The 14,259-nt window shown below is 39.4% G+C and overlaps 1 protein-coding gene across 2 annotated transcripts in view; it reads right to left on the bottom strand.

The window, feature by feature from the left end:
- The window catches only part of stag2b (stromal antigen 2b), a 38,623-nt gene extending 25,357 nt beyond the window's left edge, over positions 1 to 13,266 (bottom strand). The window contains exon 1 of one of the 2 annotated variants that reach the window (XM_035411290.1): positions 13,067 to 13,266. The gene's annotated coding sequence lies outside the window, so the exon portion shown is untranslated. Of the gene's footprint in view, positions 1 to 12,675; positions 12,960 to 13,066 lie in introns of those variants that run through there. The other variant, XM_035411291.1, reaches the window with a different exon arrangement.
- Between the last annotated feature and the right edge of the window lie 993 nt (positions 13,267 to 14,259).

Raw genomic sequence — 14,259 nt, 5'->3', positions numbered from 1 at the left:
CAACCGTAGACGCTGGGGTTACCTTGACTGAACTCCTCTGGCTTCTTTTCACCGCGAATAACAGAGCTTATGTCTGCCAGCTCACGTTTTACAAACGATGTCCCTCACCGAATCAAAGGCAATTAGGAAGGCTGGGCTTCAGGTAATTTGACTTGGACTCATTTGCACCGGCACGACGTGGGGACTACTGGGTAAGAGAGCGACAGCGGGACAGAGGAACCATGTGCTTCAGCTGGAAACACTGCAGCCTTCACTGACTTCTCAAACAACGAGCCCCGTTTAATGCATTTTCCCCATTAGCTCTGACTAACCAGCTTACGCGCGCGGTCCTCCCATTTCACAGGCACCAGGAGTCCGGCACTCCGCCAAGCAAACAATACCGCTGAGAAATGAAGACACGTGTCTTGATGCTCAGAGTTAAGGACAAAGTGCACCGCGGTTGGTTAATAAGAGTCATGTCATGACACAAAGCACATCAGCTCTTGCGTCTCAAATGGGCTGGGTCTTAATTTACATGGGATGACAGTAATATGCCTCAGATGGGACTCATTTCCCTATGAACACAGCCATCTCTGAGCTATGGAAAAGCAAGCAAATGAACACGTTCTACCGTTTCAAAAATTCACTGAATAAGAAATAAATTGTGAAGATTTTTTAGCTTTAGTTGTACACCCGTGTTTGACCAATTAAATTGCTTTAAATTCAGTCTGTTAAATGTGTACCAGCTTACCTCCCTTTGACCTCTGACTGCTCACAACCTTATCAGTCTCAACTCAATCAACAGATGTATTCATGCAGGTGCATGAATACATCACACTACTATCACACACACTTGCATGTAATCCAGACCACTGTTTACACAAACAAACAGAGGGTGCAGCATGGGTATATTCATAACCTTCAGTTAGTGACCAGCACCTGCAGCAGGTAAGTCTATACTGGTCAGGAGAGAGGTGCGCGACTACGGACATCCGCTTGCATGAAGGGATTGGTGTGTAGCCAGGGGGTGCTAATGGAGCACTAGGAACAGCAAAATTAAGCCCATCCCACTGTTGTGGGCCAAAGCCAACTAATTCCTGGTCATAGTTTGTTAATGGATCAAACTAGCAATATTTAGGCTAAAAGCAGCTTTTTCCTGCCACATTATATAAAATGGCACCAGGAATGTGAAGCAATTCTACTCAGTACGCACCGGACCCTCACAGTAAATGACAGAATACCAGTTTTATTCTGGGAAACTCAATTGATACAATTTGTACAGCGCAAATGGCTTTCAGCTGCATTGCCATGCAATTGCTGTTGCATTCTCAAATCTATGGTATGAATGCAAATACAAATTTTGAGCATGCACTGCATCAGGACAGACAGATTACAACCGCATTACAACCAAGGATTCTGAAGAAACAGGCGGTAAGACAGTGTAACAAACTCTGAGACTGGCTGGTTTAATGTTTTACCTGAACGATAATTTATGGAATAACGGTCACCTTAATATAACCATTACTTAACATTAGAGATACTAAATTACCTTGCTAATGGTTATGACCCATTCATTTCTGGATGCACTGCTAGTTAACATAAGCAAACTAATGTTAGTTTGTAAGCTATGAAATTAATTAATTTGGGAATTTATATAGCTCATAATTACCTACCCGATGGGGATACCTGAGGCGGGACTAAAATGTTTATCATTGTTTTTTTATATATATGTAAAAACACAACAAAGAAAGTAGCAAAATGCTTCAGTAATGTGAACTTTTTCATTAAAATGCACACAGGTAAACTTCTAATACTCATCATTCCATAGAGGTGGTCAAATGAACCAAAACTGATGAGGCTAAAGTATTACTAAAAACAGGAACGTTAAAGCATGCAAAAATTTGGCATCAAAATGTTTTCAGTTTTATTTACTAAACTATTTTCAAACATGAATTTACATGCACAATAAAGAGGCAACCAAAGAATTCATATTTCAATTAATATTTAATGAGAAATCACAAGTCAATTAAAATTACTGAATTGCTTACATTTAGGATAGGCACTGTCAAATAATCTTGGTAAAATTCTGAAATGTTCATATATTATTAATAATTAAACTAAACACAAAACATTACCAATCTCAGCAAGAACCTTTCCCTCCACCATCATGTAACAATCTACGCCTCGTCAGAACCTGGGAACATCAGAGCGCGACAGTATTAAGAGGTCCCTGTGAAAAGGCCGATTTCTTCCAGCCACTCCATTATGTGCTGTCCTCTCCCTCTTCCATAACTCCGGGAGACACAAGACCAACGCCGAAAGACATAATAGCTGGGCACATTTTGCCCATAAGCCCATGTTTCACAGTGACAGCAAAAAGACGAAATATATTTAAACCTCACTAAATACTACACAAGTAAACGCATGAAAGAGGGAACGTGTACTGTTAGAATAAAATAGGAAAAATCTGAGAGAAAAATACAGTGGCATGAGGTAGGGCCATTTAATGTATGGCAAGTATGCTTGCAGGCTGTGCCAAGGCCTTGTCCCTGATTCCAAACGTTTCAAAAAGTCAGATGATTTAATCTCTGAATAACACCAACAGCAACAAGAGCACCCATGATGGAAAAAGGCTTTATTGTACACGTGCAGGTGCAAGCCGTGAAGGAAAAGCCACTGCTTGAATTTCTACTGAAAAACGGAAAATGATTGTGTACATAATAGATTTCAATTTATTTAAAGATAAAGGAAACCGGATCTTAAATCTTGTAATCGTGTTATACTAGAGGTGTGTTCCGTCAATTATGTGAGACAGTCAACACAAGCAAAAAAAATGATCAACCATGAAAGCTTTAACATGAGATAGCCCTGGGGTAGAAGTTCAATACTGATGGCCTTCCTTTCAGGCCACACGTATTCTAGTTTGCTGGTCTTTCAAACCTTATAAGAATAAGGTGAATCATTATGGGTATATGGTTGATCTGGCTGAATCAAAATAAAAAACCTGCATTGGAAGATTAACCCTTAAAACTGGCCAAACGCATTTGATTGTATTTTGGGGCCTGTCTGACTTGATCCTGGTCGGCAGGATGGTGAGGGCGTTCCATTCATAATCACATCACATATATACAAAGGTGCAGTTGCAAGGTTGCACAATGAACAAACAATAGTAATTACAATATTTGTTCTTTTATATTATTTATTTCATTTTGGCACCATATATACTGATCCTAGGGAATCAAGCTCAGGTTAGTTCCTGTCTAGTTAAATATGTATTTCTATGGTCGTAATCATAGAGCATTAAATATACACGCATGTCTATGGTCGTAACACCTGCTAAAGCGGTATCGACTACCTAACAGTAGCCACTAGCTAAACTACCTAAAATAGTGCAGCTACTGGCATAAGCTCTGCTAGCTTGCTACCTACCTAGCAAGCATTACACTCTTACTGGAAGGTGTTCTTAACTAGCTAAAGCCAGTTGAATAATGAATAAAAAGTTAAGCAAACTCTTGAGTGCTGCATCGAAAACAGCACTGTCATTTGCTTGTCGCAAATTAAAACTAGCTTCTAGTTTCTGACTGTGTTCCAGGAGACAGCAATGCAGTCAGTTCATTGACCCTGGTAGCCTAGCCAGTAACTGTGAGTGGGAGGGCCAGCAGCATTAGCTTCGCTAGCTAGCAAGCAACAGGCTCTTAATCAAAGGTGTTCTTAACCAGTTCAGCTGATGTTTGCTAGGTAGTGAGCCAAGTGGCTAATGTCGTAATCCCAGGCTAAATTCACCAGTGTAATTGTATTCAAAGATTTTCATCATATTCTACCAATTTATTATCGTGAGTGCCATTTCTTTGAGTGTCTACTTTTCTTTTGTTTGACCTTTCTAGAAGACTGACTAACGAGGCATCACTTTACTTGTCATGATGAAGCTTAACGTGTGCATTTTGTTTTCACAACTTGCTTTCATTCCCATAAAGTATTTGTACTCATTCAATATTGTTGTGGATGCATTATTTATTATTTGAGCTATTTGCAGCCTATGTGGAGAATGAATGCGTGGGGAGTGGCTAGAAAAAGTAATAGCTATAGCCTCAGACCCAGGGCTTATCGGACTATACTATAATTTTAACATGCAGATTGATATTTTCTGTGCTGCTGCTTTTGCCAGAATGTGTGAACGACCAATGACCATGAGTAACCCCACCCCATTCTTGTTTCAAAAAGTCTCATTTTGACATGAAAACGGGTGTCTGGAAATAAAAACGCCATTTGAAAATAAGTAATTCGGGAAAGTGTCATTATGAAATGAAAAAAACCATTTGGAAATGCAACATGTAATTACGAAATTCAACAGGATCACTGTCATAGAACTCCATATTTTTCAATTTAAATTGACTGCATTTACATAGCGCTTTTATCCAAAGCGCTTTACAATTGATGCCTCTCATTCACCAGAGCAGTTAGGGGTTAGGTGTCTTGCTCAGGGACACTTCGACACGCCCAGAGCGGGGATCGAACCAGCAACCCTCCGACTGCCAGACAACCGCTCTTACCTCCTGAGCTATGTCGCCCCTATTTACTTAATTATTTCATTTTGGCACATTTAGCCTTCCGTAGATTTCCACATGCCAATGTGTCTGGTAAGTTGGTCCCATTCGCCAAACACTGACATAATCTACCCGCATTCGGCAGGTGGTCAGGTGCTAGTTTCAGACCCTGTTCATCATCATCGCAAATTCATCATATTCATGGCTGCTTATGCTACACTTAGCCAACTGATCAACTTGCAGGTCTGGCCATTTCCACTGCCTTTTGTGGACCATTTAGTGCTGCTGGTGTCAGACTGTTATGGGTGCACAAGATCAAAATTCTGATAATTTTACATTACAACACAAATTCAAACAACCAAGTTTCCACAAGTAGATAAGCATGTCAATGTGACTCATTTTAGCGGTACAACACAATTTTCATATATTGCTTTACTGTTAAACAGAAAGTAGGAGTCTACAGGGCTACCAAGTCTTTGTATAGCTCAGCTGAATTTGGCTAGTAAAAATGACTAATTAAACATAAATAAGAGGCTCAGATGACTGTGATTGGGCTACTTTTTTAACATTTTCACTCAATTTACAGCTTCGGTGTTGCATCAAATACATAGCTTCCTTGGCACACGTGTTGCATCATACTGGTCCATTATATTGGTCAGAAACTTAGCTTACCGATACAACCCCGATATTTTTGTACATCTACAAATTTTTTCCAACGTTCTTACTGTTAGATGTGTAGCTCACTACAATTTGAAACAAAATCGTGAGAGAAACATTTGTAATCCATCCTGTGCCATTAATACAAAATAACAGTTGCCCATAGAAACGACCTTGAACTTTCACAATTTGCATTTCATGGGTTTGAGGATCTGCCACAAATTTGACTCTCCAAGAATAGACAGCTTCTTCGGAAAATGAAGCTTAGCTAGATGAGGTCTTTAAATGGCTGGCTAATCGATGCAAATTGGCTGAAATTTTATTTTCTTCTGTAACAATATCATTAATTAAAACATGGAGCAAACAGTAAGATAACAAGCAACACTCTATGCTTGCTAGCAAGAGAGTACATATCAAGGGAAAGCAGAAACCACAGCTGTATTGCTAATAACTGAATAGCCTCATTTTGCTTCCTCACAGAAAAAGAAACCATTTTATAAATTGCATCAAATTAGCAAATACATGTCCCAGTGTTTGAATTCTAAAAATTGCAAAAAGGGCATGTGTATCCTTCATTCATCATACAGAAGCTCAAATGATTCTTGTATTCCATCTTTACTCTTTGGCAGGCTCAGAAATTAAAGGCCTAAGAAACTGGTTGTGCTTATATTCCCCAGAATTGAAAATTGTGTTCTTTATATTTATTTCAAGTGTTTAACTGAATTAAAACCATTAAATAGTAATAAACACTATTAGACAGTTCAGCAGACAAGGGCAGGGTGGGCGTGTATCCTGAGCTCATTAACATTCATATCCGTGAGACAGGTCATACGTAAACCGTTCCTCATCGCTAGGTTGGAGCAGGCTGCCCCATGCAGTAACATTAGACAACCAGACAACACGAAAGAAAGCAATATAAGCTAGGCTTCAACTGCAGATCAATCCATGTGTAATAAGGTTGTAACACTGAACTACTGTACAAAACATTAGACTAGACTCAAATTCTGGACATTACACCCAAATAAAGAAAGACTTCAATTCCACATATCCAAGCTTGAAGGCTATTTAATTATCACTAGCCAACGGGATGCCTACTTACCGATCCATCACTTGACAACTGCAACAACCGGGAGTATCACTAGCAGCAACAGTTCAGAGGGAGGTGAATGGAGGGAAGGTACCACACCATGCACCAGCACTAGCTTTTAAACAAAGAGCTATTCTTTTTGTAGATAGTAGTTTGTTTTGGAGAAGAAAAAAGCATCTTGGTTTTTCTGCATTCAGAGAAGGTGCAATGCCTAGGCGTTCCCAACTTAGCTTGCCTGCACCAAAGTGGCAAAGGCATCATTTACATATTACAAGTAAAAAGGATTTTGCCAGGCTTACCGTTTTAGTGACGTACATTGTGCCCAGTAATCCCACCCACTGAAAACCTGCCGTTTAGCCAAGGGGGAAAGCAAGCCTATCCCTGCAGAGGCTATTTTACATTTTTTTTGCAAGTATCATTTTCATTTTATTTCTGGGCCATTTGTGAATGTGAAAAATGACAAAAACAACACAATAGCAAAGAATTCAAATTGCAGTTTCCTGGATCTTTAAAGTCGTATTGACCAATGCCAACAGAGGTTCTTCATGCATAAATGGCGAGATGCTTCCAGGCCTTGTCCTCTCAAGACCACTGGAACGGCTATATTAGCAGGGTCAGGAAGTGCTATGGAAGGCCAAGCATTAACACCAACATAGTTGTTTTTTCTTTCTTTGCTTTTAAGTTTATAGGGGTTAGACACCAAATAACACTGCTCAATTCTTAGTTGGCCACTGATGGAGGAGGTTTCCGCACTTATGAAATACGATGACACATTTTAAATCCACGAATGACATGCAGATTAGTTAAATAACATTAGGTTTAACATAACCATCACTGGTACAAACTAAGTTCAATTCTCAGCTGTACAACGCTAACGTTAGTTATGTTGCTGTAACAGGACAAGCCGTATTAAGTTTGCATCAGTGAGAACATAATATAACAGTCACCTTCAATAAACCATGGTGATCAAACCACATTAAGTTGAACAACTGCAAGCACTCCATGTGATGTACATTGATACTTTTTCCAGTTACACAATGCACTAATCTTAAAATATTCCTTGTGTAAGATCCTGTAGTTATCTGTTCATAAGGGGGCAGAAGAGCAAGCCCACAGAAGTTTTTTTCTCAGCAGCAAAAACCAGAGTACAAGGATAACATCACCTCCTCCAGCAATTTAACAAATAGAGTGTTAGCCACCAAGCCCAGAGGTTCCCAAACTTTAGGTTCCTTTTTGCACATTCAATTATCACATTATTTTATTTTCATCATGTGCATGAAATGCATCACCTATCTGACGTGTATTTCTTGCGTAATCATATCGGCCACCATATTTTTCAATACCAATAAGTTTGATCTGAGCAATTTATTTCACATTTACATTGTACTAAACATTAATTTAGTATCGTTCCATGATATAATGACATCATAAGCAGCCACCGCATTGCAACATGTAGGAGACCTTGCATTAAGCAGTCAAGCTTCCATTTTATTCTGGTTAGGGCACCCAGGGACCAGAGGGGTCATTTTAAGGGGCCTGAAGATAAACGTTGGGAAAGCTCAGAACTAACCCACTGCTCTCCTGGAACAACTGTGGCAAAAAGAGACAAAGGGGGTGCCCTCCCATCCGCGCAGAGGACTGCACGCAGCAAAATCTGATTCTACTTGACTCTAGAGGCAAACACTATTTTATGAATTGGGCGTGAATGAGGTACTTGAGTTTGTCGTGAGGTGACTGTTCCAGGGAGAATGATCTGGGCCAATCAGAAGCTTGCGCTGGATTATTATCTGGGTGCGCAGCAGCAGTGGCAGGGCATGCTGCAGTCAGCTTCATACCTACACTCAGCTGTGTGAACTCCAGCTGCCCTCCCCTTTCAGCAATACAGATCTCCCTCCCTCCCTCGCTCCCTCCCTCCCTCCCTCACCAAGGAAAGCCACGCCATCACTGGGCCTTGTGCAGGGACGCACCGGGCATACTATTCCGCGAGGCAATGGCTGCAGCGTGAATCATGCTAGCTTGCATTCTTTAGGTGACTCAAATGTTTTCTTTCTAAAAAATGAGGAGCTACACACAGTGTGTCTCGTAGTATAGCGTAATGAAATTATGTGGGCAGAAGTTAGTTAACTGAGATTCCTGAATAAGATTTCTTCGATAGGACGTATTCTGTTTTCATGCTTTTATCGACCTAAAAAAAAAGTTGAGGTCAAAGACGGGGCTGACTGCTCCCAGCCTTTAAAAGACTCATTAAATAATCTTCACTGCTTCAACACAAACTTGTAGCTGGAATGCATCCATGGCTATAAAAATTTTTTTTTTTTTTTTTTTTAAACCAAGGCCTAACTAAGTATGTGTACCTGCTTTCTGTATATGACTATAAATCATTATATAAAACTGAAGCACCTACTTGAATACTGGTTTATTATAGTTTAAGTCTCAGAAACCTGCCATCTCAGGCTGTGCTTTTTTAGCATGTCATGTGAAGGGGCATCATTGTCCATTTCCAATCACCATGGGTTCAGTTTAAAATCCACTATTACATGTAGCTTTCGCTTGAAACACTTCGAGGGAACCCTTTGTGTACTCAAATTAACTGTATGTTATAAATGTATTGCTCTTTTCTTTGGTTAGGAGATATAAAATAAAAATAAAAACATGAACAATCAAATCTAAAACAATGATGATTTCCTTTGAAAATATTACTCGGGAATCAATGTCAGGAATAGTGATAGAACATTAGATAAGTTTTATGTGAAAAAATAGTACTGAAAACCAAAGGGAAGAAAATATTTTACACCTGCATAACACACAGCAAGACCCATTTACAAACTGAACATGAAAATCAGGGTCATCTGAACATTTGTTTAAAAAAAAAACTCATTTTTAATTCTGCCATAAATTTATTTGGACGTGAGTCGCAACTAACAAAATCTAAACATTATAAAATAAATTTTAAAATTGTCCACTTACAATGTTTTTGTAAGACCACTCTAAGTTCTAATTAATTTTCAGGATTTTAAGTACACTGATTTCTCGGGTCAAACTCAGACCTTAGTAATGAAAAGGCCCTTTTAATAAAGGCTTGAAAATAAAAAAATCATAGCAAATACAGAACACAGAAGAGCTTTCCACATTTTGACCTCAGTCTTCTTTGGGTACCAAATACTGCCTGAAAATACAGCACCAAAATCCTTCCGATCTCTTTTGGTACTGTGGTGGTGTGAGGAGCAGATAATGGAGCTTGAAACCAATCATTTCTAAACACGGATGATGAGAGACTGAACTCACAGGGATGTTATGTAAATCTCTGTGAAGCTACAAGACTTCCAATTTAGGCTGCTGGTTTATACTTTCAAACTTGGTCTACCAGACAAATCTTGTTCACTATTTAACTAAGACATTAGAATTCTGACTGTACCTAACACCTCACCTTAGAATTCTGAATGTATCTTCCAGAGGTGAAGTACTGCCCTTAAGCCTTTGAAGAATAGGGTTTTTTTTTTTTTAAATGTTCCTCCTCCCCCCAAAAGAATTTAACCAAGTGTTCTAAAACTCCTTTCTATAAACAACATCTGAATTAGAATACTTAAGTATGAACAGTCTATCACATATCTGTGATCTTAAAGTGTTAAGAATCAGAAAACAAGTAATTTAAAAAAATACAAATTTATCTGGACTGGCAGATAAAATACTGTTGTTACTGTAATTCCATTGTTATTTTAATACTGTGCTTTAATTGCACGATTATAATTACGGTTGTCGATGGTAGTAGTGCCATTGTTATTGTAACAATACTACTAATGAAAAGTAGGATAACTACTTGTAGATTATGACAACTAATTTGCGGTGCAACAAAACATTTTAAACACTATCATATCTGAACGTGAATCACTAAATGTAAAAGTTTGCATCAGTGCTCAGGAAAAAGCAGGAGTTCTCATCGCACGTTCATTACAGCCCATTAGTGAATGGTTTTTTAAAACACATCAAACCACTGGAAACGGCAGTTATGCTGAATGTCTGCATTAAATTTAATCTACAAATTTTCTAGCCTATAATTACACAGAAACAATGCAAATTTGATGTACTCCTGAGGTTAAATAGAACTTACACATGGTGTACAATTACAGGTTTGCTTTGCTTTAATGAAGTCGGAGCTGAGCGAAAGATAGCCATGGCTGGATATAAAACAGACGGGCGTGTTGAACGCCACTTCGCGTCCGTCACGTACTTCAGTCTGCTTATTGGCTTTCGTTTCCCCCGTTTCTAAGAAACATGGGACAATTGCAAGCGGCAAGTACTGCCTTCTAGCTCCAAATAAGGAGCTGCCCCGTAGTCCCTGCTTCTTCGCCTCAACCAATCACACGAAACCATTAATATTTGCAGACGTAAACAAGCCGAAACAGCAGGAGCAGCAAGCAACAGACTCCGGCCATAGCTGCTATAATGACGCATTTTAAAAGCAACCGGGAATTAAATATTATGGCGGGTATTTCTAAGAATGCACGCATTAGATGACACAATGAACAGGGATGAAATCATGCCTGCGCGTCAAAGATGCGTGTAACATTAAATCGGCTCAAACAACAACAAAAAATCCCGGTTAAGGAAGTGGCTGGGGTAAATCAACCCGCCTTTCCTAACGATGACCGTTTCAAAGCATGAACAGGGTGTGGCTTAATCAGAAGTCAAGTAATATGTATTATGACAAAGAAAATGCACTTGAAAAAGTAGTTGAATGCGTAAATCATTTCCGTCAAATGTGGATTGTAAATATTTAAGTATTTATAAGGACAAACAAGTGGAGCGCAACTTGCCTTGACACGTTGCCAAAACTTAAATCGAACCGAGATTAGTTGATTTCTGCATGCTAGCAAGCTAGTAACCTGCGAACCATGCAGATTGCTAACGTAAATAAAGTATCCCCTGAAAGCCTAGCTATGTAAAACAATTTTAAACGTACCTGGCTGCATAGCAATGAAATTAATCTGTTCGTATCTAGCCTGTTTATAAATAGCGGTGGGTAAATAATATCGAACTAACGTTTCTGTAACTTAGCCGAATAAACACTAGCTATCAAATGAACTGAGTTAATTAACTTCAGAGCATGCTGCTAAATAGACTAACGGCAACTGAAAGGCTTAAAATTTGACATAAAAGGATCCGAAGGACCCAAAGTTATCACTAATTTAAGGTAACAGACATACACTCCTATACTACTTTCAGCATATCAAACATATAAATGCCTAGATAGATAACGCTATTTACCTTATGCCGACGTGTTGGAGCATAACCTTATTCTACTGTAACGTTAGCCTCATGCATGCAACGTGCTAGGTTGAGCGAAAGGCATATTATTCGTTATTTCGCTACTAGGCATTCAGCGTTCATTATGTAAGTAGCCTTCAGGCTTATTGACGTCTACAAAAAAGAGACTTAACAAAAATAGGGAATTAATAGATACGAACCGCAACAACTTGTGTAAAAGTGGCGCCAAAAGCAACAGAACGTATAAGCTGAAGTATTAGCTACCAAGGGAACTTTAACAAAATAATTTATAATAATGGAACGTTACGTTTAGTTGCAGATTTATAGATAGAATGTTTATGGTTGTTAACTTTTAAGTTAGAATATGAAATAAGCTTCAGGCCTTATCTTCAAGCAAACTGCCAGGTACCTGCTTGCTTCATTGCTAGCTTGTTCTCAAAGCTAACATTGCCGCGATAGTCGGTGTAGACAGTACAGTTAGCTACCTGGCTAGCTATCAACAACTTAAACTAAATTGCTAACAGTTCGGCTCGCTAGTTGACGTTAGCTGGCAAGCTAATCTCCATTAAAATGACGGCTCTCCAGTCAGTTAACAAAATGATATACGTTGGCAACGTATCAGTCATTTTACTGTAATGTGGATTATGGGTTACAGTCAAAATACAGGGCAAGGCATGAGCAAAATTAGGCTAATCGCAATGCTAGCTACCGTTAGCTAATATTCGCTAGGTAGCTGAACCTAAGTAGCTAGCTAGCCAGCTAGCTGGCCAGCCAATGAAAACAACCCCCTCCATATTTCCTTTCAATAAAAGCTTATTTCTGGCGGTCCGCTCATTTCACCACACGGACAATCAATCAGTACGGTCAATGATAAGACCAATGACAAAAACGTCCACCGACTACATAACTGATGTTCAGGTTAAAATAATCAGAAAGTGAGGCAAAAAAAAATATTCTGGGGCTCAAATTCTCCATCTTGAAGCCAGCCCAGCAGCTGTTCTCCGATTCTCCATCTTGGCTCACTGTTAAATATTATTTGTTGGCCTTCTTTGCATACCGGTGTGCCAATGACAGTTTTAAAACGCAAACAAATACCGAAGTTGTTCGTTTAAAACTCCATAAATGATTTTCTTGACAACTCACACGGCAACCATAATTCCATTTTTAGAAAACATCTCGTCCTTGTGTCCTCCATCTTGCCTCGGAGTTGAGAGTTTCAATAACTCCGCGGCTGTCACGTTTGTAACATTTCCGATGCAAGTGAGGGGATAAATTATTTTTTTAAATTGAGGAATTGCCCGCCCTACAAAATCCACAATTTCGGCAACAGCTCCGGGGCACTTGTAAAAAAATAATAGAGCTAATTTTACAACGATAGCCAGCTAACCACACCGTCTCTCCCCGTTCCCCTTCCTGACACCGAAACGCAAACCTCCGACACACAGCTAGCCAGCTAAGCTAGCTAGCTTGCAAGCTACCAACAAAACACAAACCAACAAACTTCCAGAACGTTCTCCGCCATTTTACAACTTACCCTGTCGTTGATATCAACCCCAAAAGAGTCGCGATCTTCAGCAAATTTTAAATGCTTTCGATGCTTGCTTTTGTATTTTTTTCTTGGCTATTTCTCAGACGAGTTTGAAAGTGGCGGTCAGAGGCGGTTTTGGACTCTCTTTACCCCGCTTGCTCTGTTCGGTTTGTTGTTTCGATGATTGAGGAGAAGGGATACTTGCGCTGCAGAGGCGCCACCTGGCGACCAGAAGGAACGCAGCCTGTGTTCTGTGGACCGCCTGACATCTAGCGGAGACATGTTTCCACGTTATGTACAGTACGTCAAAGATTAATCTCGGCCATGTTCGAGGATTCAAAGCCTGTCATGTTTTTGTTTTTGCAAACGTGTTTCATAATGTGTTCGTTAATTTTAATATATACTCACTCAATTTGTTACAGTATTCATCAAGTTGAAATGAGTTTATATTGAGGCATTGATCAATACTGCGCTTTCAACTACTAGAAATAGGCTACTGCATATTTAATAAAGCGCTTTATTTTAGTGTTATGTAGGCTTCGTATTGAAGACGATATATTCTAGTTTGCACCTATACTGAATAGCTAGAAGCTAACCGTTTACATTGCACAGCTTAAAAATCTTTTTTACGCACTTACACACGCGCGTATTCTCGCGCAGACACACGCCGTTTGCGATAACCACAGGGACTTCCTGAATATGCCACATCAGTTTTTTTTCTGAGATTTCACTGCCATATTTTGACATCTGTTAGAAATATTTTTATAGCAGTGGATGTTTTCTAATATCCCGAGAGACCATTGCAGCCTATGCTTCAATGAGGCAAGCACGTGTGTAAAGCTTATCCGGCATATATATGAGCTCCATTTAATAACACGTAATGGTCCTTTGGCTCCACTGGGTCCCGGCAAACGAAACATCTAATTGAATTACGAAGGCGCAAGCGTGCAAATAGGTCGGATATATACATCTTCAGTATGACCTTTTAACTCGCTGAACTGGTATAGTTCAAGTCAATAAGCGATTGTTTGTCTGGCCTTTGTCTTTGTTAAAACCATTTATTCCTAATCTCTTTAGATTTGTCATGAGTGGTCACCCTGGCTGACAGTTTAAGGAAGCTGGTGTAGTGACGAAGCTGTACATGGTAAAGCCACGATTCAACATTACTGCGTTTATTGCAAACTGTTAAATTATTTCGT

The sequence above is a fragment of the Anguilla anguilla genome, chromosome 3 (assembly GCF_013347855.1).
Source record: "Anguilla anguilla isolate fAngAng1 chromosome 3, fAngAng1.pri, whole genome shotgun sequence".
Classification (NCBI taxonomy): Eukaryota; Metazoa; Chordata; class Actinopteri; order Anguilliformes; family Anguillidae; genus Anguilla; species Anguilla anguilla.
Note: the sequence above shows the minus strand (reverse complement) of the source record. Positions and strands in the feature narration are given on the sequence as shown.